The sequence below is a fragment of the Pseudophryne corroboree genome, unplaced genomic scaffold, assembly GCF_028390025.1.
Source record: "Pseudophryne corroboree isolate aPseCor3 unplaced genomic scaffold, aPseCor3.hap2 scaffold_1445, whole genome shotgun sequence".
Lineage (NCBI taxonomy): Eukaryota > Metazoa > Chordata > Amphibia > Anura > Myobatrachidae > Pseudophryne > Pseudophryne corroboree.
In genome coordinates this window covers 8,370-30,728 of record NW_026968074.1, presented here as the reverse complement: position 1 = coordinate 30,728, position 22,359 = coordinate 8,370, and the positions used below count along the sequence as shown (strand labels likewise).

The 22,359-nt window shown below is 38.0% G+C and overlaps 3 non-coding genes and 1 pseudogene across 3 annotated transcripts; 2 read left to right on the top strand and 2 right to left on the bottom strand.

Annotated features, from left to right (window-relative positions):
- Window positions 1–1,554: 1,554 nt before the first annotated feature.
- On the bottom strand, window positions 1,555–1,696 carry LOC134997581 (U1 spliceosomal RNA; annotated as a pseudogene).
- Window positions 1,697–1,848: 152 nt separating this feature from the next.
- On the bottom strand, window positions 1,849–2,012 carry LOC134997566 (U1 spliceosomal RNA). Its single transcript, XR_010200040.1, has one exon. It is a non-coding gene; the product is annotated as a U1 spliceosomal RNA (small nuclear RNA).
- Window positions 2,013–7,271: 5,259 nt separating this feature from the next.
- Window positions 7,272–7,345, top strand: TRNAN-AUU (transfer RNA asparagine (anticodon AUU)). Its single transcript has one exon. It is a non-coding gene; the product is annotated as a tRNA-Asn (tRNA).
- A 3,413-nt stretch (window positions 7,346–10,758) lies between these two features.
- TRNAN-AUU (transfer RNA asparagine (anticodon AUU)) lies at window positions 10,759–10,832 on the top strand. The gene has a single exon. It is a non-coding gene; the product is annotated as a tRNA-Asn (tRNA).
- The last annotated feature ends 11,527 nt before the right edge of the window (window positions 10,833–22,359 follow it).

The window sequence follows — 22,359 nt, the reverse complement described above, 5'->3', positions numbered from 1 at the left end:
TTTAAATTTTTACATCTTTAAATCTTTAAATCTTCGAATCCTTAAATTGTCTGTTTAATAATTATTCTTTCTTCAATTCTTTTTGTTGTTTAAGCAGCAATGTAATTATTCCAGGGGTTAAAATAATGAAATATAGAAATAATATTAACAAAAATTAAAGGTAAAAATGAATTGATAGAATGATCCCATTAAAAGTAAATAAATAATATGGATGTTAAGCTGAGCGGGTTGGATTCGAACATGGGACTCGCTGCATAGAGTGCAGGTGATGTTTCCCCTGCGCCACAAGAGCTGCTTTAGTAGTGTGTTGGATTTATGTTACCCTAAAAGGTTTTATATAAGTAAATGGGGATCCTTAGTGCTGGGTCTCTGAATTATGTGTATGTGATTATAGAGATGAGGTATTGATTGAAAGATTAGAGGTTAATCTGTATATAGATTATATATTTTCTGTTATTTTTTAAACCACCTTGTTGCTTATTTTATTATTATTTTTAATCACCATGTTGCTTATTTTTATATTATGAAATGCCTTTATATGTGCAATTGCAATTAGAAAGTTGTTCCATATGTGAGTCATTACATGTATGCATCCAATTAGTACATGTATATATCCAATCAACTAATTAGTAATGCTATTGGTCCGGTGCATTTTAAAAAGAGCCTGCTAGGCTGCTGATGTATCCTCTGACGAAACCGCTCTTGGATAACAGCGGAGAAACGCGTAAGGAAGGTGACTACCAGACACTCTGATTGCTGAGATATAAGCCCATTCATTAACGAGCTACATCACGGCGGACGTCTGATGTAAAGACAGCGGTGAAGGGGAAAAAGCAATTTGAGACCGAGCAAAAGGAGGTCTCTACCCCACGGCAGGGAGGAATATCCCGACCGCGAGTGCCAATAAGATCCAGCCACGGTTAACGACTGAGGCAGCATAAGGAAACTCTCATCTGGGGACAACAACTGCAGGGAGAACACATATTTTCAGATGAACATGGGAGGGCAGAAGGCTGCCTAATACTGAAGCACCCCCAAACAACAAACCAAATGCAACAACTAGTGCAAGCATTCCTGGGGGAAGGCCTGCAGCAGATGGATTTGCATATGGTGATGTCATCCAAGCAGTGGGTCAAAGTTGGCGTCAACCCTCGTCTGCATATGAAAAGAGAAAAGGGGCGTGCAGGGCATGGCGGCCTTTTGCGGCGCTTGGATGACCCCTAGTTCACATTAAACACCTCCACCCTCCTTCGGTGTGGGGCTCATGTTGGCTATGCCCCAGCCCCTGAAGCATTCAAGCTGATTTCTTGCAGCAGCTGGGCACTGTAACAGCTCCAGAGCTGCTCTGTAAGGCAAGTAAAAGGGCGTGGGCCCTGCAGCACTACCTGTAGTTTGTATTGTGCGTTGGAAGGCACAAAGTAAGCAGACTGGAGAAGTCAGGATAGTGAGCAAGGGCATAGAAGGGAGTGGCTCAAGAAAAGAGAAGTGGAAACAGACAGCAAACTAGGCTGGAGAGAGACCTGAGACAAAGAGATCTATATTATACGAGAGCCGACCAGGGGAAACACAAATTATGCAGTCAAGTGTCCAACATTTGGGGAAACCGCAGGAGCAGCACACCCAGAGTGCAATGGGTGAGCCTTGCCCTGGGAGAAGCACCTTCATGATCATAGTATCTCACCTGGCAGGTAAGTAGGAGTTGGGCTAGAGCTGGGGAGGGTCGCTGCTCGGGCACCCCCCTGTCAAGTGAAGGAGATCCAACTGAGGCAGCACAAGGGAACTCTCGAAAGAAGAACAAGGCTAGAGGAAGATCTGAGATAAAGAAATCTGACTTTTACCAGAGCTGACCAGAGGAAAGCACAAACACAGTACCTCACTACCACAAATAATGCAGTCCAGTTTCCCACATTTGGGGAAATCACAGGGATCAGCATACCCAGAATGCAATGAATGAACCTCACCCTGGGAGAACAATCTTCATGACCATGGTATCTCCTATGCAAAATAAGTATGATTTGAGATAGGGCTGGGGAGGGCTGCTGCTCAGGCACATCTCTGTCAAGAATTTATAAAGTCTATACATATATATAACCAAATGTCAATATATATATATATATAGAACCCAGCGCTCCTATCAAAACTTATCTATTTCACCAATTTGTTGCTTATTTAATCTTTATACATCTATTAATTTTTACCATATATTATAAAATGCTGCTCCCATAGTTAGTACTGTTCTACCAATAATAAACCAAATTTTAAAGATAATCACACTTGTTATCAAGGGAGCGCAAAAAATAGAATATACAAGCTCTTTATTTTAAAAAAAATATATATAGACAGAAGAAACCCACATTCAACAAAATACAATGGAGTCAACATATATAGGCACCACTATCCATATCTAAATGTAATCAGTATCTATTTCATATTGCCCTTGATGACAACGGAATGTCTATTAAAGTGTCCAAAAAATCCTCCTGGATACAGCTGTTGTAATTAAATCGTTACTTTCCAATTGTAATTGATACATTAAATTCCTTCTTGTGGATGAACAGCAACAGTTGTAACCAACGCCTCTTATTTACTGCAGTTAAAGTTCATATGTAACTCACGTGAGTAATGAAAGAAAACAGGGGGAGAGCGCTGTGATGGTTGGTGAAACACAGCGGTATGCTACAACGTACCCACATTTGCATCCATGCATATATAGATGTAGGTGTGTGTACGTCGGTGTGCGTCCAGGTGTCAACGCGTGTATGTATAGATACAGGTGAGGGTACGTCTGTGTATGTCCAGGTGTCAGAATGTGTATGTATAGATGCAGGTGTGGGAACGTCAGTGTAGGTTCAGATGTCAGCGCGTGTATGTATAGATGCAGGTGCTTGTATGTCCAGATGTCAGTGCATGTATGTATAGATGCAAGTGTGGGTACGTCGGTGTATGTCCATTTGTCAGCGCGTGTATATATAGATGCAGGTGCTTGTATGTTGGTGTATGTCCAGGTGTCAGCGTGTGTATGTATAGATGCAGGTGTGGGAATGTTAGTGTATGTCCAGGTGTCAGGGTGTGTATGTATGGATATTAGGTGTGGGTACATCAGTGTATGTCCAGGTGTCAGCGCATGTATGTATAGATGCAGGATAATAATCACACAGCGTGCCCCCCACCAACCACAAACCTCCCCCACCCCCCTGTATGACATAAACACCGCTAATTACACTTACACACAATAATTTCAGTTTGCGACCAGGAGCCGGCAATGTATGTGCACCCAAATGAAGCCACTGTACATGCCCTGCAGGCTGCTATGTACTGCACAGGTGCAACAAATTTAAATGCCCTATCTTTAAAATGGGGCATATTTTACTAAATTAAAAAAACCTGTAACTTTCTGTAAAACCTTAACCCCAAAAGGCACTACACTAACATAGGGGTGTAGAGTTGGATCTTGATCCAAGGCACCAACAGGCTAAAGCTTTGACTGTTCCCAGGATGCCTTGCACCGCCTCCTCTATAACCCTGCCCAGTGACGTAACTAGACCTTTGTGGTCCCCATAGCAAAATTCTGAATGGGCCCACCAGCACTCAACAAGAATGAGTGGCGTTTGGGGTCAGAAAAGTAGAGGGGAAGGGGTCTGACAGAGTAGGGGGCAGGACATGAATGAATAGAAACTGAGGTGTCCATTATATAAAGAAATATAGGCCCTCATTCCGAGTTGATCGGTCGCAAGGCGAATTTAGCAGAGTTACACACGCTAAGCCGCCGCCTACTTCCGTGGCGCTCACCTGATTGGCTGTGCGCTGTCTGTGCTGTGACAGCGCATCGCACAGCTCGGTCCATTAGTTTCAATGGTGGGAACTTTGCCGTCAGCGGTGGGGTTACCCGCGGTCAGCCGCTGACCGGCGGGTGACCTCACCGCTAGCCGCTAAGTTCCCACCATTGAATATAATGGACGGAGCTGTGCGATGCGCTGTCACAGCACAGACAGCGCACAGCCAATCAGGTGAGCGCCACGGAAGTAGCGCTTCCTGATTGGCTGAAGGGACTTCAGTGACAGGAGTCACGTGGTGTCCCGGCATTCGGGGTAAGGGGTCTCATGTGTCAGCATGGGACCCCTTTCAGTCCGGTGGTCCGTGTGTCCGTTTTCTTTTTTTGCCAAGTACGTGGATGTATCTCTGGACGTGGATGTACCTCTGGACGCTGGAAGGTGAGTATAATTTTTTTCACAGGTACCCTCGGATCGTCGGAGACCGTGGCAGTCGGCGTGTCAACATAGGTAAGTATGAATGTGTCGGCAGTGTGTAATAAAGTTTTACTGTCACGGTGTCTGTGTCCTGTTTTTATTTGGGTATTTTTTCCCCAGTAGAACTACAGGTACCAGCGGGCCCGTTTTTCTCCCGCATGCTGGTACTTGTGGTTCTCCAAGTACCAGTATGCGGGGGAGGCTTGCTGGGACTTGTAGTTCTTCTGGAAAAAACAATATTCTTGTCATTTTACTCTAGGCTATCAGCCTCCCATCCGCAGCCATTGGATGGGGGGGACAGCCTCGGGCTTCACCCCTTGCCCTTGGGTGGCTGGGGACCCCTTGATTGAAGGGGTCCCCACTCCCCCAGGGTACCCCGGCCAGGGGTGACTAGTTGGATATTTAATGCCACGGCCGCAGGGCACTGCATAAAAGTGACCCCCGGCTGTGGCATTATCTGTCCAGCTAGTGGAGCCCGATGCTGGTGTAAAAAATACGGGGGACCCCTACTCTTTTTGTCCCCCGTATTTTTTGCACCAGCACCAGGCGCAGAGCCCGGTGCTGGTTTTAAAAATACGGGGGATCCCTGCCCAATTTTCCCCCCGCATTTTTGGAACCAGGACCAGCTCGAAGAGCCCGAGGCTGGTTATGCTTTGGAGGGGGGACCCCACGCCATTTTTTTTTCCGTGTTTTTTCCGTTTTTTCCCGTTTTTTTAATTCGCGGCAAAATACGTCAAATTGTCCGTTTTTCGCCCGCGGGACTGTCGAATCCGTTTTTCATTGAATATGGTGAATTCCGGCAGCCACCTGCCGGAATTCACATGTCGAATTGTGTCGAATTTAAAAACGGCCATAATTTGCCGCGATTCGCCGTGAATTGCATATACCCCAAAGTAGCTTTTATGTAACCTTTTTAAACCTATTAGCATAGACCGAATCTCATCGTGTGTATAGGCCTTTAGTTCAACAACAGCATGGGACCAGTTAGTGTGTTTTGACCACTGCACAGCACCTGGTGTTATATAGTAAGCACCACTATGGCATAGTATACAGCATTATGGGCCTGATATGAGTGTGACCAGCGGTGATGTGGAATGCAGTAGGAGGTGCTGTTTAGCAAGCACCACTTCTATATTCACCATGCAGTATATTGTGTGAATATAGAAGTGTTGGTTGTGTTATGTATTAGAGTAATTATTGCAGCTCCCAGCTAAAATTGCCACAATGTAATTTAGTGACAAGCTGCAGAGATTAACCCTTTCTGTGGCTGCTGCACAACCTCTATTCATATCGCTGAATTAAATTAGGGAGATGTTCTCACCCCGCGAGCAAGCGCAGGTATATGCCACACTTATGGTAACATTGGATTTGCAGATATTTTCTTGCAGGGGTGTTTCTAAACAATTTGGCTTCAAATGCGAGATTTAAAAATGCGTGCCCCCCGCCACCATTGGCATTAAAAATTGTGCCCCTCCCCCATATATATATATAAAAAAAACTATATTTGCATGAGCGCTCCGGACGGGATGGGGGGGCGTGACCTCGCAAAAATGGGTATGGTCTCCATAAAATGGGCGTAGCCTTTCAGGCAAAGACTACCTTACACCCCAGTTCTTGACCCTGCACCAACAGACCTCGGCCACCACAGGGAAAAAAGTACAGTCATTTCCACCATGTTAAGCCCCACACATTAATGCCCTTTGGAACATATTATGTCACTCACCACAATATCTGTGATACACTATGCCCTACAGTAAAGCTTCTAATTACTTTTACAAAAACTGCTCAATGCCAAGAGTTTCACGTGCTGGGTGTCATGCTCATTGCCAGGGGTTTCACTCTCTGGGTGTCATGCTCATTGCCAGGGGGAACGCAGTAGGAGGTGTTATATAGTAAGCACCACTATGGCATAGTATATAGCATTATATATATTGTGAGCACTGGTGATGTTGAGTGCAGTAGAGCTGCTGCTGGGTAATTACAATTGACTACAACCACCAATATATTCTGCTGCACTATATATATGCAAAGCTAATTCTGCTGGGTAATTACAATTGAATACAACCACCAATATATTCTGCTGCACTATATCTATATATGCAAGCTAATTCTGCTGGGTAATTACAATTGACTACAACCACCAATATATTCTGCTGCACTATATCTATATATGCAAAGCTAATTCTGCTGAGTAATTACAATTGACTACAACCACCATTATATTCTGCTGCACTATATCTATATATGCAATGCTAATTCTGCTGGGTAATGCAAATTGAAACATTATTGCATAGTATGTGATTTTGAAGTACTTTTTTAAAGTTTTGAATGATATAGACCCAGTTTAATCTTTGTGGAATGCCTGGTTGTTGTTTTTAAGGTAATTTATTGCCTGGCATTTGAGGGGGTGGGGGGTGGTTACAGATTTCAATTATTGGTTTCACTTGTAATAGTCTTCTACTTAAGTCCAATGGTGTAGGCTGTGCAAAGCCATTTGGCTGTGCATTTATTGATCTAAGCGTGCATTTTTATCAAAGCGTGATAAAATTGACACATAACAGCAGCGTTCAATCAGTATCAATTTATCTTCAGCTGATGTCGATTGTGAATTTACGTTTCTTCTCTTCTTGTCACCTACAGGTAATTACAATTGACTACAACCACCAATATATTCTGCTGCACTATATCTATATATGCAAAGCTAATTCTGCTGGGTAATGCAAATTGAAACATTATTGCATAGTATGCAATAATATAGTATGCATATAGCAGAGGATAGTTTCAATCTGCCTACCTCTGGGTTATGGGCCCAGAATGCTTTCATTGCAGTACTCTGCTGCACATGTAAGTGCAAGAAATCCTGAAGCACTCACTCATCATGGGAAAGTACCAATGTGTTTCTTCGTTGATTGATGGAAGAAACATCTTACAAAAACTCTCCAGATTATTGACTTTTAAAGTTTTTCTAGGAAACGTTCTAGATGAATGCTTATTAGCGTTTGTCAGAACATACGTTTGCAAAGTGTCTCTGTGGCGCAATCAGTTAGCGTGTTTGGTTATTAACCAAAAGGTTGGTGGTTCAATCCCACCCAGGGACGTAATTTACCTTGTTATCAGATTTTGGTGATCTTTAAGTAGACAAGTCAAAATTTCAAACCCCCTCTTATGGTGTAGGGTACCTGGCCTTCTCTGATGTAATCAGAGTTAGATTTGATTAAGTGATTTTATAAAAAAAAAACAGCTAGGAAGCACAATTTAGCAGTGGGTTGCAGAGAAAAAGAAATATGCTGGCAAAAAAATCCAATTGAGTGATTAAACAGCTCTTCATTTTCTGGCTTTATTTTTAAGCTAACAAATTTGTTCTCTGAAAAGTGTCCACAAAGCCAAGTATCTGATTAACACCTTTGTAGGGATGGTTTTTCACCTATTACTAAATTAAACTTGCTTCATTGGAAAGGCAGCAAGATGCATCGTCATTTCAATATCTACTGAAATAATACAGGTTGACACCAGGAAACATTAACGCCACTGCATCCTTGCTGCTTTCTCATGTGGAAGTCTGTTTAATGTGAAAATTAGCACACAGGTAAGGAATTAAGAAAATCTTTATTTAAGGGTGAAGATGTTTCTCACAAAATCGTTGCCCCAATGCATCATAGAAATTCAAGCTGGAAAGATGATTTTAATATATCACTTGTACATTTTGTATTGCTCTTCTGGTGACAATGTAGTTTGTTTTTGTCAATTACCATTTTAATAATAGGGTAAAGAAAATTAAGTGGATTTTTGAAAGAAAACAATACTGTCAATATACTATTAAACAAATTAAAATGGTAAAAGTTATTGTACTTTAAGTAAAAATAAAAGAGCTAAAATATCAATCCCAATTTTGGATTACTTTAATTAAAAAAAAATGCATATAGCAGAGGATAGTTTCAATCTGCCTACCTCTGGGTTATCGGCCCAGCATGCTTCCATTGCAGTACTCTGCTGCACATGTAAGTGCAAGAGATCCTGAAGCACTCACTCATCATGGGAAAGTACCAATGTGTTTCTTCGTTGGTTGATGAAAGAAACATCTTACAAAAACTCTCCAGATTATTGACTTTTTTAAGTTTTTCTAGGAAACGTTCTAGATGAATGCTTATTAGCCTTTGTCAGTATGTACTTTTTGCAAAGTGTCTCTGTGGCGCAATCGGTTAGTGTGTTCGGCTATTAACCAAAAGGTTGGTGTTTCAATCCCACCAAGGGACGTAATTGACCTTGTGATCAGATTTTGGTGATATTTAAGTCGACAAGTCAAAATTTCATACCCCCTGTTATGGTGTGGGTACCTGGCCTTCCCTGATGTAATCAGAGTTAGATTTGATTCAGTGATTTTATAAAAACAGCTAGGAAGCACAATTTAGCAGTGGGTTGCAGAGAAAAAAAATATGCTGGCAGAAAAATCCAATTGAGTGATTAAACAGCTCTTCATTTTCTGGCTTTATTTTTATGCTAACAAATTTGTTCTCTGAAAAGTGTCCACAAAGCCAAGTCTCTGATTAACACCTTTGTAAGGATGGTTTTTCACCTATTACTAAATTAAACTTGCTTCATTGGAAAGGCAGCAAGATGCATCCTCATTTCAATGTCTACTGAAATAATACAGGTTGACACCAGGAAACATTAACGCCACTGCATCCTTGCTGCTTTCTCATGTGGAAGTCTGTTTAATGTGAAAACAAGGTGATATCTAATTAGCACACAGGTAAGGAATTAAGAAAATCTTTATTTAAGGGTGAAGATGTTTCTCACAAAATCGTTGCCCCAATGCATCATTGAAATTCAACCTGGAAAGATGATTTTAATATATCACTTGTACATTTTGTATTGCTCTTCTGGTGACAATGTAGTTTGTTTTTGTCAATTACCATTTTAATAATAGGGTAAAGAAAATTAAGTGGATTTTTGAAATAAAACAATACTGTCAATATACTATTAAAACAAATTAAAATTGTAAAAGTTATTGTACTTTAAGTAAAAATAAAAGAGCAAAAATATCAATCCCAGTTTTGGATTACTTTAATTAACAAAAAAAATGCATATAGCAAAGGATAGTTTCAATCTACCTACCTCTGGGTTATGGGCCCAGCATGCTTCCATTGCAGTACTCTGCTGCACATGTAAGTGCAAGAGATCCTGAAGCACTCACTCATCATGGGAAAGTACCAATGTGTTTCTTCGTTGGTTGATGGAAGAAACATCTTACAAAAACTCTCCAGATTATTGACTTTTTAAAGTTTTTCTAGGAAACGTTCTAGATGAATGCTTATTAGCCTTTGTCAGTACGTACTTTTTGCAAAGTGTATCTGTGGCGCAATCGGTTAGTGTGTTCGGCTATTAACCAAAAGGTTGGTAGTTCAATCCCACCCAGGGACGTAATTGACCTTGTGATCAGATTTTGGTGATATTTAAGTCGACAAGTCAAAATTTCAAACCCCCTGTTATGGTGTGGGTAGCTGGCCTTCCCTGATGTAATCAGAGTTAGATCTGATTCCGTGATTTTATAAAAACAGCTAGGAAGCACAATTTAGCAGTGGGTTGCAGAGAAAAAAAATATGCTGGCAGAAAAATCCAATTGAGTGATTAAACAGCTCTTCATTTTCTGGCTTTATTTTTATGCTAACAAATTTGTTCTCTGAAAAGTGTCCACAAAGCCAAGTCTCTGATTAACACCTTTGTAAGGATGGTTTTTCACCTATTACTAAATTAAACTTGCTTCATTGGAAAGGCAGCAAGATGCATCCTCATTTCAATGTCTACTGAAATAATACAGGTTGACACCAGGAAACATTAACGCCACTGCATCCTTGCTGCTTTCTCATGTGGAAGTCTGTTTAATGTGAAAACAAGGTGATATCTAATTAGCACACAGGTAAGGAATTAAGAAAATCTTTATTTAAGGGTGAAGATGTTTCTCACAAAATCGTTGCCCCAATGCATCATTGAAATTCAACCTGGAAAGATGATTTTAATATATCACTTGTACATTTTGTATTGCTCTTCTGGTGACAATGTAGTTTGTTTTTGTCAATTACCATTTTAATAATAGGGTAAAGAAAATTAAGTGGATTTTTGAAAGAAAACAATACTGTCAATATACTATTAAACAAATTAAAATGGTAAAAGTTATTGTACTTTAAGTAAAAATAAAAGAGCTAAAATATCAATCCCAATTTTGGATTACTTTAATTAAAAAAAAATGCATATAGCAGAGGATAGTTTCTATCTGCCTACCTCTGGGTTATCGGCCCAGCATGCTTCCATTGCAGTACTCTGCTGCACATGTAAGTGCAAGAGATCCTGAAGCACTCACTCATCATGGGAAAGTACCAATGTGTTTCTTCGTTGGTTGATGGAAGAAACATTTTACAAAAACTCTCCAGATTATTGACTTTTTTAAGTTTTTCTAGGAAACGTTCTAGATGAATGCTTATTAGCCTTTGTCAGTATGTACTTTTTGCAAAGTGTCTCTGTGGCGCAATCGGTTAGTGTGTTTGGCTATTAACCAAAAGGTTGGTGGTTCAATCCCACCCAGGGACGTAATTGACCTTGTGATCAGATTTTGGTGATATTTAAGTCGACAAGTCAAAATTTCAAACCCCCTGTTATGGTGTGGGTACCTGGCCTTCCCTGATGTAATCAGAGTTAGATTTGATTCAGTGATTTTATAAAAACAGCTAGGAAGCACAATTTAGCAGTGGGTTGCAGAGAAAAAAAATATGCTGGCAGAAAAATCCAATTGAGTGATTAAACAGCTCTTCATTTTCTGGCTTTATTTTTATGCTAACAAATTTGTTCTCTGAAAAGTGTCCACAAAGCCAAGTCTCTGATTAACACCTTTGTAAGGATGGTTTTTCACCTATTACTAAATTAAACTTGTTTCATTGGAAAGGCAGCAAGATGCATCCTCATTTCAATGTCTACTGAAATAATACAGGTTGACACCAGGAAACATTAACGCCACTGCATCCTTGCTGCTTTCTCATGTTGAAGTCTGTTTAATGCGAAAACAAGGTGATATCTAATTAGCACACAGGTAAGGAATTAAGAAAATCTTTATTTAAGGGTGAAGATGTTTCTCACAAAATCGTTGCCCCAATGCATCATTGAAATTCAAGCTGGAAAGATGATTTTAATATATCACTTGTACATTTTGTATTGCTCTTCTGGTGACAATGTAGTTTGTTTTTGTCAATTACCATTTTAATAATAGGGTAAAGAAAATTAAGTGGATTTTTGAAAGAAAACAATACTGTCAATATACTATTAAAACAAATTAAAATGGTAAAAGTTATTGTACTTTAAGTAAAAATAAAAGAGCCAAAATATCAATCCCAGTTTTGAATTACTTTAATTAACAAAAAAAAATTGCATATAGCAGAGGATAGTTTCAATCTGCCTACCTCTGGGTTATGGGCCCAGCATGCTTCCGTTGCTGTACTCTGCTGCACATGTAAGTGCAAGAGATCCTGAAGCACTCACTCATCATGGGAAAGTACCAATGTGTTTCTTCGTTGGTTGATGGAAGAAACATTTTACAAAAACTCTCCAGATTATTGACTTTTTAAAGTTTTTCTAGGAAAAGTTCTAGATGAATGCTTATTAGCCTTTGTCAGTATGTACTTTTTGCAAAGTGTCTCTGTGGCGCAATCGGTTAGTGTGTTCGGCTATTAACCAAAAGGTTGGTGGTTCAATCCCACCCAGGGACGTAATTGACCTTGTGATCAGATTTTGGTGATATTTAAGTCGACAAGTCAAAATTTCAAACCCCCTGTTATGGTGTGGGTACCTGGCCTTCCCTGATGTAATCAGAGTTAGATTTGATTCAGTGATTTTATAAAAACAGCTAGGAAGCACAATTTAGCAGTGGGTTGCAGAGAAAAAAAATATGCTGGCAGAAAAATCCAATTGAGTGATTAAACAGCTCTTCATTTTCTGGCTTTATTTTTATGCTAACAAATTTGTTCTCTGAAAAGTGTCCACAAAGCCAAGTCTCTGATTAACACCTTTGTAAGGATGGTTTTTCACCTATTACTAAATTAAACTTGTTTCATTGGAAAGGCAGCAAGATGCATCCTCATTTCAATGTCTACTGAAATAATACAGGTTGACACCAGGAAACATTAACGCCACTGCATCCTTGCTGCTTTCTCATGTTGAAGTCTGTTTAATGCGAAAACAAGGTGATATCTAATTAGCACACAGGTAAGGAATTAAGAAAATCTTTATTTAAGGGTGAAGATGTTTCTCACAAAATCGTTGCCCCAATGCATCATTGAAATTCAAGCTGGAAAGATGATTTTAATATATCACTTGTACATTTTGTATTGCTCTTCTGGTGACAATGTAGTTTGTTTTTGTCAATTACCATTTTAATAATAGGGTAAAGAAAATTAAGTGGATTTTTGAAAGAAAACAATACTGTCAATATACTATTAAAACAAATTAAAATGGTAAAAGTTATTGTACTTTAAGTAAAAATAAAAGAGCCAAAATATCAATCCCAGTTTTGAATTACTTTAATTAACAAAAAAAATTGCATATAGCAGAGGATAGTTTCAATCTGCCTACCTCTGGGTTATGGGCCCAGCATGCTTCCGTTGCTGTACTCTGCTGCACATGTAAGTGCAAGAGATCCTGAAGCACTCACTCATCATGGGAAAGTACCAATGTGTTTCTTCGTTGGTTGATGGAAGAAACATCTTACAAAAACTCTCCAGATTATTGACTTTTTAAAGTTTTTCTAGGAAACGTTCTAGATGAATGCTTATTAGCCTTTGTCAGTATGTACTTTTTGCAAAGTGTCTCTGTGGCGCAATTGGTTAGTGTGTACGGCTATTAACCAAAAGGTTGGTGGTTAAATCCTACCCAGGGACGTAATTGACCTTGTGATCAGATTTTGGTGATATTTAAGTAGACAAGTCAAAATTTCAAGCCCCCTCTTATGGTGTAGGGTACCTGGCCTTCTCTGATGTAATCAGAGTTAGATTTGATTCAGTGATTTTATAAAAAACAGCTAGGAAGCACAATTTAGCAGTGGGTTGCAGAGAAAAAAAATATGCTGGCAGAAAAATCCAATTGAGTGATTAAACAGCTCTTCATTTTCTGGCTTTATTTTTATGCTAACAAATTTGTTCTCTGAAAAGTGTCCACAAAGCCAAGTCTCTGATTAACACCTTTGTAAGGATGGTTTTTCACCTATTACTAAATTAAACTTGCTTCATTGGAAAGGCAGCAAGATGCATCCTCATTTCAATGTCTACTGAAATAATACAAGTTGACACCAGGAAACATTAACGCCACTGCATCCTTGCTGCTTTCTCATGTGGAAGTCTGTTTAATATGAAAACAAGGTGATATCTAATTAGCACACAGGTAAGGAATTAAGAAAATCTTTATTTAAGGGTGAAGATGTTTCTCACAAAATCGTTGCCCCAATGCATCATTGAAATTCAAGCTGGAAATATGATTTTAATATATCACTTGTACATTTTGTATTGCTCTTCTGGTGACAATGTAGTTTGTTTTTGTCAATTACCATTTTAATAATAGGGTAAAGAAAATTAAGTGGATTTTTGAAAGAAAACAATACTGTCAATATACTATTAAAACAAATTAAAATGGTAAAAGTTATTGTACTTTAAGTAAAAATAAAAGAGCCAAAATATCAATCCCAGTTTTGGATTACTTTAATTAACAAACAAAAAAATGCATATAGCAGAGGATAGTTTCAATCTGCCTACCTCTGGGTTATGGGCCCAGCATGCTTCCTTTGCTGTACTCTGCTGCACATATAAGTGCAAGAGATCCTGAAGCACTCACTCATCATGGGAAAGTACCAATGTGTTTCTTCGTTGGTTGATAGAAGAAACATCTTACAAAAACTCTCTAGATTATTGACTTTTTTAAGTTTTTCTAGGAAACGTTTTAGATGAATGCTTATTAGCATTTGTCAGTATGTACTTTCAGAAAGTGTCTCTGTGGCGCAATCAGTTAGTATGTACGGCTACTAACCAAAAGGTTGGTGGTTCAATCCCACCCAGAGACCTAATTGACCTTGTTATCAGATTTTGGTGATCTTTAAGTAGACAAGTCAAAATTTCAAACCCCCTGTTATGGTGTAGGGTACCTGGCCTTCTCTGATGTAATCAGAGTTAGATTTGATTCAGTGATTTTATAAAAACAGCTAGGAAGCACAATTTAGCAGTGGGTTGCAGAGAAAAAAAATATGCTGGCAGAAAAATCCAATTGAGTGATTAAACAGCTCTTTATTTTCTGGCTTTATTTTTATGCTAACAAATTTGTTCTCTGAAAAGTGTCCACAAAGCCAAGTCTCTGATTAACACCTTTGTAAGGATGGTTTTTCACCTATTACTAAATTAAACTTGCTTCATTGGAAAGGCAGCAAGATGCATCCTCATTTCAATGTCTACTGAAATAATACAGGTTGACACCAGGAAACATTAACGCCACTGCATCCTTGCTGCTTTCTCATGTGGAAGTCTGTTTAATGTGAAAACAAGGTGATATCTAATTAGCACACAGGTAAGGAATTAAGAAAATCTTTATTTAAGGGTGAAGATGTTTCTCACAAAATCGTTGCCCCAATGCATCATTGAAATTCAAGCTGGAAAGATGATTTTAATATATCACTTGTACATTTTGTATTGCTCTTCTGGTGACAATGTAGTTTGTTTTTGTCAATTACCATTTTAATAATAGGGTAAAGAAAATTAAGTGGATTTTTGAAAGAAAACAATACTGTCAATATACTATTAAAACAAATTAAAATGGTAAAAGTTATTGTACTTTAAGTAAAAATAAAAGAGCCAAAATATCAATCCCAGTTTTGGATTACTTTAATTAACAAACAAAAAAATGCATATAGCAGAGGATAGTTTCAATCTGCCTACCTCTGGGTTATGGGCCCAGCATGCTTCCATTGCTGTACTCTGCTGCACATATAAGTGCAAGAGATCCTGAAGCACTCACTCATCATTGGAAAGTACCAATGTGTTTCTTCGTTGGTTGATAGAAGAAACATCTTACAAAAACTCTCCAGATTATTGACTTTTTTAAGTTTTTCTAGGAAACGTTTTAGATGAATGCTTATTAGTATTTGTCAGTATGTACTTTTGGAAAGTGTCTCTGTGGCGCAATCAGTTAGTGTGTACGGCTATTAACCAAAAGGTTGGTGGTTCAATCCCACCCAGGGACGTAATTGACCTTGTATTCAGATTTTGGTGATCTTTAAGTAGACAAGTCAAATTTCATACCCCTGTTATGGTGTAGGGTACCTGGCCTTCTCTGATGTAATCAGAGTTAGATTTGATTCAGTGATTTTATAAAAACAGCTAGGAAGCACAATTTAGCAGTGGGTTGCAGAGAAAAAGAAATATGCTGGCAAAAAAATCAAATTGCGTGATTAAACAGCTCTTCATTTTCTGGCTTTATTTTTATGCTAACAAATTTGTTCTCTGAAAAGTGTCCACAAAGCCAAGTCTCTGATTAACACCTTTGTAGGGATGGTTTTTCACCTATTACTAAATTAAACTTGCTTCATTGGAAAGGCAGCAAGATGCATCCTCATTTCAATGTCTACTGAAATAATACAGGTTGACACCAGGAAACATTAACGCCACTGCATCCTTGCTGCTTTCTCATGTGGAAGTCTGTTTAATGTGAAAACAAGGTGATATCTAATTAGCACACAGGTAAGGAATTAAGAAAATCTTTATTTAAGGGTGAAGATGTTTCTCACAAAATCGTTGCCCCAATGCATCATTGAAATTCAAGCTGGAAATATGATTTTAATATATCACTTGTACATTTTGTATTGCTCTTCTGGTGACAATGTAGTTTGTTTTTGTCAATTACCATTTTAATAATAGGGTAAAGAAAATTAAGTGGATTTTTGAAAGAAAACAATACTGTCAATATACTATTAAAACAAATTAAAATGGTAAAAGTTATTGTACTTTAAGTAAAAATAAAAGAGCCAAAATATCAATCCCAGTTTTGGATTACTTTAATTAACAAACAAAAAAATGCATATAGCAGAGGATAGTTTCAATCTGCCTACCTCTGGGTTATGGGCCCAGCATGCTTCCATTGCTGTACTCTGCTGCACATATAAGTGCAAGAGATCCTGAAGCACTCACTCATCATGGGAAAGTACCAATGTGTTTCTTCGTTGGTTGATAGAAGAAACATCTTACAAAAACTCTCTAGATTATTGACTTTTTTAAGTTTTTCTAGGAAACGTTTTAGATGAATGCTTATTAGCATTTGTCAGTATGTACTTTCAGAAAGTGTCTCTGTGGCGCAATCAGTTAGTATGTATGGCTACTAACCAAAAGGTTGGTGGTTCAATCCCACCCAGAGACCTAATTGACCTTGTTATCAGATTTTGGTGATCTTTAAGTAGACAAGTCAAAATTTCAAACACCCTGTTATGGTGTAGGGTACCTGGCCTTCTCTGATGTAATCAGAGTTAGATTTGATTCAGTGATTTTATAAAAACAGCTAGGAAGCACAATTTAGCAGTGGGTTGCAGAGAAAAGAAATATGCTGGCAGAAAAATCCAATTGAGTGATTAAACAGCTCTTTATTTTCTGGCTTTATTTTTATGCTAACAAATTTGTTCTCTGAAAAGTGTCCACAAAGCCAAGTCTCTGATTAACACCTTTGTAAGGATGGTTTTTCACCTATTACTAAATTAAACTTGCTTCATTGGAAAGGCAGCAAGATGCATCCTCATTTCAATGTCTACTGAAATAATACAGGTTGACACCAGGAAACATTAACGCCACTGCATCCTTGCTGCTTTCTCATGTGGAAGTCTGTTTAATGTGAAAACAAGGTGATATCTAATTAGCACACAGGTAAGGAATTAAGAAAATCTTTATTTAAGGGTGAAGATGTTTCTCACAAAATCGTTGCCCCAATGCATCATTGAAATTCAAGCTGGAAAGATGATTTTAATATATCACTTGTACATTTTGTATTGCTCTTCTGGTGACAATGTAGTTTGTTTTTGTCAATTACCATTTTAATAATAGGGTAAAGAAAATTAAGTGGATTTTTGAAAGAAAACAATACTGTCAATATACTATTAAAACAAATTAAAATGGTAAAAGTTATTGTACTTTAAGTAAAAATAAAAGAGCCAAAATATCAATCCCAGTTTTGGATTACTTTAATTAACAAACAAAAAAATGCATATAGCAGAGGATAGTTTCAATCTGCCTACCTCTGGGTTATGGGCCCAGCATGCTTCCATTGCTGTACTCTGCTGCACATATAAGTGCAAGAGATCCTGAAGCACTCACTCATCATTGGAAAGTACCAATGTGTTTCTTCGTTGGTTGATAGAAGAAACATCTTACAAAAACTCTCCAGATTATTGACTTTTTTAAGTTTTTCTAGGAAACGTTTTAGATGAATGCTTATTAGTATTTGTCAGTATGTACTTTTGGAAAGTGTCTCTGTGGCGCAATCAGTTAGTGTGTACGGCTATTAACCAAAAGGTTGGTGGTTCAATCCCACCCAGGGACGTAATTGACCTTGTATTCAGATTTTGGTGATCTTTAAGTAGACAAGTCAAATTTCATACCCCCTGTTATGGTGTAGGGTACCTGGCCTTCTCTGATGTAATCAGAGTTAGATTTGATTCAGTGATTTTATAAAAACAGCTAGGAAGCACAATTTAGCAGTGGGTTGCAGAGAAAAAGAAATATGCTGGCAAAAAAATCAAATTGCGTGATTAAACAGCTCTTCATTTTCTGGCTTTATTTTTATGCTAACAAATTTGTTCTCTGAAAAGTGTCCACAAAGCCAAGTCTCTGATTAACACCTTTGTAGGGATGGTTTTTCACCTATTACTAAATTAAACTTGCTTCATTGGAAAGGCAGCAAGATGCATCCTCATTTCAATGTCTACTGAAATAATACAGGTTGACACCAGGAAACATTAACGCCACTGCATCCTTGCTGCTTTCTCATGTGGAAGTCTGTTTAATGTGAAAACAAGGTGATATCTAATTAGCACACAGGTAAGGAATTAAGAAAATCTTTATTTAAGGGTGAAGATGTTTCTCACAAAATCGTTGCCCCAATGCATCATTGAAATTCAAGCTGGAAATATGATTTTAATATATCACTTGTACATTTTGTATTGCTCTTCTGGTGACAATGTAGTTTGTTTTTGTCAATTACCATTTTAATAATAGGGTAAAGAAAATTAAGTGGATTTTTGAAAGAAAACAATACTGTCAATATACTATTAAAACAAATTAAAATGGTAAAAGTTATTGTACTTTAAGTAAAAATAAAAGAGCCAAAATATCAATCCCAGTTTTGGATTACTTTAATTAACAAACAAAAAAATGCATATAGCAGAGGATAGTTTCAATCTGCCTACCTCTGGGTTATGGGCCCAGCATGCTTCCATTGCTGTACTCTGCTGCACATATAAGTGCAAGAGATCCTGAAGCACTCACTCATCATGGGAAAGTACCAATGTGTTTCTTCGTTGGTTGATAGAAGAAACATCTTACAAAAACTCTCCAGATTATTGACTTTTTTAAGTTTTTCTAGGAAACGTTTTAGATGAATGCTTATTAGCATTTGTCAGTATGTGCTTTTGGAAAGTGTCTCTGTGGCGCAATCAGTTAGTGTGTACGGCTATTAACCAAAAGGTTGGTGGTTCAATCCCACCCAGGGACGTAATTGACCTTGTATTCAGATTTTGGTGATCTTTAAGTAGACAAGTCAAATTTCATACCCCCTGTTATGGTGTAGGGTACCTGGCCTTCTCTGATGTAATCAGAGTTAGATTTGATTCAGTGATTTTATAAAAACAGCTAGGAAGCACAATTTAGCAGTGGGTTGCAGAGAAAAAGAAATATGCTGGCAAAAAAATCAAATTGCGTGATTAAACAGCTCTTCATTTTCTGGCTTTATTTTTATGCTAACAAATTTGTTCTCTGAAAAGTGTCCACAAAGCCAAGTCTCTGATTAACACCTTTGTAGGGATGGTTTTTCACCTATTACTAAAGTAAACTTGCTTCATTGGAAAGGCAGCAAGATGCATCCTCATTTCAATGTCTACTGAAATAATACAGGTTGACACCAGGAAACATTAACGCCACTGCATCCTTGCTGCTTTCTCATGTGGAAGTCTGTTTAATGTGAAAACAAGGTGATATCTAATTAGCACACAGGTAAGGAATTACGAAAATCTTTATTTAAGGGTGAAGATGTTTCTCACAAAATTGTTGCCCCAATGCATCATTGAAATTCAAGCTGGAAAGATGATTTTAATATATCACTTGTACATTTTGTATTGCTCTTCTGGTGACAATGTAGTTTGTTTTTGTCAATTACCATTTTAATAATAGGGTAAAGAAAATGAAGTGGATTTTTGAAAGAAAACAATACTGTCAATATACTATTCAAACAAATTAAAATGGTAAAAGTTATTGTACTTTAAGTAAAAATAAAAGAGACAAAATATCAATCCCAGTTTTGGATTACTTTAATTAACAAAAAAAAATGCATATAGCAGAGGATAGTTTCAATCTGCCTACCTCTGGGTTATGGGCCCAGCATGCTTCCATTGCAGTGCTCTGCTGCACATGTAAGTGCAAGAGATCCTGAAGCACTCACTCATCATGGGAATGTACCAATGTGTTTCTTCGTTGGTTGATGGAAGAAACATCTTACAAAAACTCTCCAGATTATTGACTTTTTTAAGTTTTTCTAGGAAACGTTTTAGATGAATGCTTATTAGCATTTGTCAGTATGTACTTTTGCAAAGTGTCTCTGTGGCGCAATCAGTTAGTATGTACGGCTATTAACCAAAAGGTTGGTGGTTCAATCCCACCCAGGGACGTAATTGACCTTGTTATCAGATTTTGGTGATCTTTAAGTAGACAAGTCAAAATTTCAAACCCCCTGTTATGGTGTAGGGTACCTGGCCTTCTCTGATGTAATCAGAGTTAGATTTGATTCAGTGATTTTATAAAAACAGCTAGGAAGCACAATTTAGCAGTGGGTTGCAGAGAAAAAAAATATGCTGGCAGAAAAATCCAATTGAGTGATTAAACAGCTCTTCATTTTCTGGCTTTATTTTTATGCTAACAAATTTGTTCTCTGAAAAGTGTCCACAAAGCCAAGTCTCTGATTAACACCTTTTTAAGGATGGTTTTTCACCTATTACTAAATTGCACCTCAATTATTTTCTTTACCCTATTATTAAAATGGTAATTGACAAAAACAAACTACATTGTCACCAGAAGAGCAATACAAAATGTACAAGTGATATATTAAAATCATATTTCCAGCTTGAATTTCAATGATGCATTGGGGCAACGATTTTGTGAGAAACATCTTCACCCTTAAATAAAGATTTTCTTAATTCCTTACCTGTGTGCTAATTAGATATCACCTTGTTTTCACATTAAACAGACTTCCACATGAGAAAGCAGCAAGGATGCAGTGGCATTAATGTTTCCTGGTGTCAACTTGCATTATTTCAGTAGACATTGAAATGAGGATGCATCTTGCTGCCTTTCCAATGAAGCAAGTTTAATTTAGTAATAGGTGAAAAACCATCCCTACAAAGGTGTTAATCAGAGACTTGGCTTTGTGGACACTTTTCAGAGAACAAATTTGTTAGCATAAAAATAAAGCCAGAAATGAAGAGCTGTTTAATCACTCAATTGGATTTTTAGAGCTACGCATTGGAAAATTCAGGGCTATACCGTGTAGATGAAGCACTAACAGGAGGTTTTAAAATTTTCATTCTAGTGTCCTTCGTTTGGGAGAAAAATGCAAAGGTACAAGACAGCTTTTCCTTGCCAATATCTCTCTTTTGCAAAGAGCTACGCATTGGAAAATTCAGGGCTATACCGTGTAGATGAAGAACTAACAGGAGGCTTTAAAATTTTCATTCTAGTGTCCTTCGTTTGGGAGAAAAATGCAACGGTACAAGACAGCTTTTCCTTGCCAATATCTCTCTTTTGCAAAGAGCTACGCATTGGAAAATTCAGGTCTATGTCGTGTAGATGATGGCCTAACAGGTGGCTTTAAAATTTTCTTTCTAGTGTCCTTCGTTTGGGAGAAAAATGCAAAGGTACAAGACAGCTTTTCCTTGCCAATATCTCTCTTTTGCAAAGAGCTACGCATTGGAACATTCAGGGCTATGTCGTGTAGATGATGGCCTAACAGGAGGCTTTAAAATTTTCTTTCTAGTGACCTTCGTTTGGGAGAAAAATGCAAAGGTACAAGACAGCTTTTCCTTGCCAATATCTCTCTTTTGCAAAGAGCTGCGCATTGGAAAATTCAGGACTATGTCGTGTAGATGATGACCTAACAGGATGCTTTAAAATTTTCTTTCTAGTGTCCTTCGTTTGGGAGAAAAATGCAAAGGTACAAGACAGCTTTTCCTTGCCAATATCTCTCTTTTGCAAAGAGCTGCGCATTGGAAAATTCAGGGCTATGTCGTGTAGATGATGGCCTAACAGGAGGCTTTACAATTTTCTTTCTAGTGTCTTTCGTTTGGGAGAAAAATGCAAAGGTACAAGACAGTTTTTCCTTGCCAATATCTCTCTTTTGCAAAGAGCTACACATTGGAAAATTAAGGGCTATGTCGTGTAGATGATGGCCTAACAGGAGGCTTTAAAATTATCTTTCTAGTGTCCTTCGTTTGGAAGAAAAATGCAAAGGTACAAGACAGCTTTTCCTTGCCAATATCTCTCTTTTGCAAAGAGCTACGCATTGGAAAATTCAGGGCTATGTCGTGTAGATGATGGCCTAACAGGAGGCTTTAAAATTATCTTTCTAGTGTCCTTCGTTTGGAAGAAAAATGCAAAGGTACAAGACAGCTTTTCCTTGCCAATATCTCTCTTTTGCAAAGAGCTACGCTTTGGAAAATTCAGGGCTATGTCGTGTAGATGATGGCCTAACAGGAGGCTTTAAAATTTTCTTTTTAGTGACCTTCGTTTGGGAGAAACATGCAAAGGTACAAGACAGCTTTTCCTTGCCAATATCTCTCTTTTGCAAA